The sequence below is a fragment of the Bos mutus genome, chromosome 18 (genome assembly GCF_027580195.1).
Source record: "Bos mutus isolate GX-2022 chromosome 18, NWIPB_WYAK_1.1, whole genome shotgun sequence".
In the NCBI taxonomy this organism is placed as follows: Eukaryota; Metazoa; Chordata; class Mammalia; order Artiodactyla; family Bovidae; genus Bos; species Bos mutus.
Genome location: NC_091634.1, coordinates 17,091,743 through 17,096,712, shown reverse-complemented (window position 1 = coordinate 17,096,712; position 4,970 = coordinate 17,091,743). Strand labels below are relative to the sequence as shown.

At 45.6% G+C, this 4,970-nt stretch overlaps 1 pseudogene; it reads right to left on the bottom strand.

Moving 5' to 3' along the window:
• Positions 1-650: 650 nt before the first annotated feature.
• LOC102267227 (histo-blood group ABO system transferase 1 pseudogene) lies at positions 651-4,072 on the bottom strand (annotated as a pseudogene).
• Positions 4,073-4,970: the final 898 nt, after the last annotated feature.

Here is a 4,970-nt window from a genome sequence, read left to right as displayed (position 1 = left end):
CCAGCCAGTTCCCTGACCTCATACTAGGTAAAATGCCTACCATATTACCCACCTTATAGCATCCTAACCAATCACCTAATGCCACCATTCCAATAGGAATTTTCTCTGTCTTGAGGCCATAAAAATTGGCTGCTAGCCTGCAAAAGGGTTCAGCTCTCCTTTGAGCTGGCCCACTCTTCTGTGTCTCTGACTCTAATAAACTTTATTCTCCTTTCATTCTGCCTCACATCTGGAAATTCTTTTCCAACTCATGCACAGACCACAACAGACTCCTGTCTAGACACAAACAAGAGCCTTTGTGTCTAGGAGCATTTTTACTTGTCCTGGAAAAAAATCTCATCTCTGATCCCTGAAACACCAGAGCAGGCTAAGACTCCCCAATCCCCCCACCCCAGCCTCCGACCTCGGCCTCCTCCATCCTGAAGGGTGCCAGGAGCACACAGAAGCTAAAGGTGGTGCCAACTCAGGAACTGTGCTTGAGTTCTGGAATCAGGCCAGCCTAAATGTGTGTGTTTGGTGTATGAAGAGTTGGGGAGAGAGGACAGGCCTGTCTGAATTTGCAGGGGACTGTGAGAGGCATTTGCAGTTTCTCTCAAAAAAAGGGGTGGGGGGGAGGAAGTAGAGTTACACCCTTTCTCATAAAACTGGTTTTAATTTAATGTCCGGAGGAAGATGACTGCCTGGCCATCGCCTCTCTCTGAGTCCTTTCTGGAAGCTTCCTTTGGTAAGTCCTGATTTCGTGGCAATTTTAAATTGACAGTTTTAAATCTAATCCTCTTTATGTTGTAAGGCAAGCCTGGCTTTTGCTCATCCCAGATACCCTTTGATTTCTGTTCAGTCCACATGTACTCAGGGGAGACGATCTTGGTGGGTTTGTGGTAAAGCAGGTATTTGTTCAGGTGGCTTTCATCATTTCGCATGGCCTCTATGTGATTGGCCTGGTCAACCACCATCATCTCGTGGCAGGCCTTGGTGGGTTTGTAAACCTCTGGCATGGACCCCACAAATAAGGCCCCTGTGTAATAAAAGTCCCCCTCATCATCAGGAATATGGGCCTGTGACTGAGGCTGGCGTTCATAGGGGAAACTTTCTTGACTAAGCTCATAGAAGTCAGAATGGAGGGTGCCAAACAAGGAGGAGAGGATCTCCATGCCCACATGATCACTAAACTTCATGTCCACATTTGCACATATAAGGTAATTCACCTCCTCATAGAAGCGCTGCTCAGTAAAATTTCTGATCCCCTCCATACGGTGCATAGAGATCTCCTGCCAGTTGGCACAGCTCTGGACCTTGAGAATGACAATCTGCTGTCCTTTCTGAAGGGGAATGCGAGGAACATAGTCTGGCCAGTGAGTGAAGATATAGTAGTTCACCCTGTGTCCCACCATGAAGTACATCTCTGCCGTCTTCAGGAACAGCTTCAGGTGGAAATGTATTTTTTTACAACAAACACAGTTAATCCAATGGTGATATTCTGAAGCTGGAACTGTTCATTCAGGATGTCAGTGTTGAAAGCCCTGTCCCAGATGATGGGAGCCAGGCAGGGGGTCACAGGAAGAACATCTTTCCTAGGGAGTATTAGAACATCTGGCTGGAGATTCAACGTGTTTGATAATCTTACACCTTGTTCACCATGGGTTTTTCTAAGAACCTTGCTTGCCCAGGTTAGGATGCTTTCCAACATCTGGCTTCTTGGATTCGGGTAACAATAGCCAAAGAAGGCCAAGGCAAGAGCTATTAAAAGAAGAAAGTTCATTCGATGAAGTAACATATTGGGTTCTTTGACAATGTCTTGACCAGCCGGGCCATGCCTCCACTTCAGACTGTTAAAGCCAGGATCACCAAATGCTGCTGAGAAGCTGCCCCTTCTCATTCTTCCACTCACAGCGGTCTCTCCCGGGCACAGGAAGGCAGAATGCATTGACCACAAGGTGCTTATGTTGCCTGGTCCTTTTGAGATTCTACCTGCCAGGGGCTCCTGGGAGTTGGGTGTTTAGGACCACCAAACTGAGTAAGACTTCTGGACTGGCAGAATCTTGATAAATTCAAGTTTGATATAAGATCATGTCAAAGTAACCAGGTGGTAGGATTCGGTCGACTGTCTACTAGAACTTCCAGGCCAGCTTGTAGGAGAAAAGGCAGGGCTCCTGAAACAGGCTCAGGAGACTAGCCGAAGGGCAGCCACTGAGCAGGTCAAGGACAGAGATTGTGATGAAAGCAGATCAGGGCAGCAGCCACCAGAGGACCTGACCAGGACCTCAGAGGGCTTGTGCTCTGGCCTTCTCTTGATACTTACTGACTGTGAGAAATTTACATAAGCACTAATTTCCTGAAAAGTCAATAAAGTTGATAACAGACTGTCTTCAAGGTCACATGCATACAGGCTGTTGTGGGCAATCATTCAGGAGGCTTTATTTGGTAATTGTAGTGGAAGAGATAAAAGATCTTTAGATCAAGGATTGTTTTCCTGTATTACTCTTTGTTGTTCTGTCGGTAAGTCGTGTCTGACTCTTTGCAACCCCATGGACTGAAGCACACCAGGCTTCCCTGCCCTTCACTATCTCTCGGAGTTTTCCCAAACTCATGTCCATTGAACTGGTGATGCCATCCAACCATCTCATTCTCTGTCACCTCCTTCTCCTCCTGCCCTCAACCTTTCTCAGCATCAGGGTCTTTTCCAATGAGTCCACTCTTCGCATCAGGTGGCCAAAGTATTGGAGCTTCAGCTTCAGCATCAGTCCTTCCAATGAATATTCAGAGTTGATTTCCTTTAGGATTGACTGGTTGTATCTCCTTGCAGTCCAAGGGACTCTCAAGAGTCTTCTTCAGCACCACAGTTAGAAAGCATCAATTCTTTGGCATTCAGCCTTCTTTATAGTCCAATTCTCACATCCATACATGACTACTGGAAAAACCAGCGCTTTGACTATATAGACCTTTGTCAGCAAAGTGATGTCTTTGCTTTTTAATATACTGTCTAGGTTTGTCATGGCTTTTCTTCCAAGGAGCAAGTGTCTTTTAATTTAATGGCTACAGTCACTATCCACAGTGATTTTGGAGGCTAAGAAAATAAAATCTGTCACCATTTCCACTTTTTTCCCCTTCTATTTGCCATGAAATGATGGGACCAGATAACATGGTCTTAGTTTTGTGAATGTTTAGTCTTAAGCCAGCTTTTTAACTCTGCACTCTCACCCTCATCTAGAGGCTCTTTAAGTTCCTCTTCACTTTCTGCCATTAGAGTGGTATCATCTACATATCTGAGGTTGTTGATACTTCTCCCAGCAATCTTGATTCCAAATTGTGATTCATCCAGCCTGGCATTTTGCCTGATGTACTCTGCATATAAGTTAAATAAGCAGGGTGACAATATACAGCCTTGATTTACTCTAATAATCACTCTAATAATCATTTAAAATTACGCTGGACATTTACTATGGAGATCCTAGGTCTTGTGTTACAGTTAGGATTATGCTGCTGAAGTTTGTGTACATTATATTGCTGACTCCTTACAGTGATCCTGGGAGGTGGATGCTACATTATCCTCATGGTCCAGATGGTAAGACAAGCTCAGAGAGGTGGGTGACTAGCCCATGACCGCATGACCGGCTGCTAAGTGCTGAAGCCAGCTAAGTAGCCAGACTCCAGGATTGGGTTCTTAGCTACTCTGTTTTCTGATCCATGGCTTCATTTGTGTGTTCTTTGCAGTTTCCTTTTCTCAGGCTCTTTTCTCAGTCAAGTGCCTTTGGGTCTCTCCCATATGCTTCCAATAGCAGTTGAGGCAGAGTCCTTAAGATGGGTATGGGAACCTGATCCAATGCCATTTTTGACTCTTGGCTTCTCGTGTTGCCAACACATGTACTTTGCTTTGCAGTCCTAGGCTGCTCCAAGCATATGTCTCCTCTAAAACACACTCCTGCCCGCCTGCTATGAGACTAACAGTGGGTATAAAAGTCCCATGGTGGGTAGGGATCATCTGCCGTCTGCACCCTGAAGCTGCCTGGTGTTCTTGTGCTACTCTGTGATACCTTGTTTCTGCCTTCCCATAGAAGTAGGTGGCTGGAGCCATGGTTTCTGAAACCTTCTCAGGGTTGTTCTTAGCATTTTAGGAGGCAAAGATGAGTGAATTTTAATAAGTGTCTTTTCAGGGACTGACACATTGCCTTTGTGATCCAGATTGTGACATTTGCCCAGTGTGCATAAGAATGTTAGTACGATCTTGATTGTCATGCCTAGTCATAATGCTGATGTAGTGGCAGACCTGTAGACAACACTGTGGTGTTGTGAATGCCAGAAGACTGAACAACTGCTTTGATGAGGAAATGACACTCTGTAGTGTCTCTAAGCCTGTCTAGTTATGACACTCTCTAGTCATAAGGAGCATGGGCTTCATGTGCTTGTGGGTCTAGCCCTGTATCTGTGGCTTTGGTGACTGTCTGGGAGATATGCTTATCCCAGGGCAGTGGAAGAGGGAATCCATGAGTTTGTTCATAGCACTTCTCTGGGAATCCTGGAGGTTAAAGAACATTACAGATGAAGACGTAGAGAGGATGGAGTAGTCACCAATGGTATAGAACCAGGGAGAGAGACTCAGTGTAGCTTTTGACCACTTAAGTAGGTCCTGACTACCTAACAGATCTGCCAGGGCACTAGCCTGAGAACCTCCAGGTTTTCATGTCTCCATGGCACCACTGGCCCATGTGTCAGGCCCTGGGCTGTAACCTCCCTGACTCCAGCCTGTTCAACACAAGTACCTGGATCTTGTTCAAGCCATTACCGCTGGCCACTGTCATTGTTCAAACCCCTGTTTCTTTACCCTACTACCCTTTTTCATGGCTGAATAACATCCCATTATGTGTGTGTGTGTGTGTGTGTGTGTGTGTGTGTGTGTGTGTATCACATCTTCTTTATCCATTCATACAGTAATGAGCAATTTATGCTGTTTTCATTTGTGGCTACTGTGAATA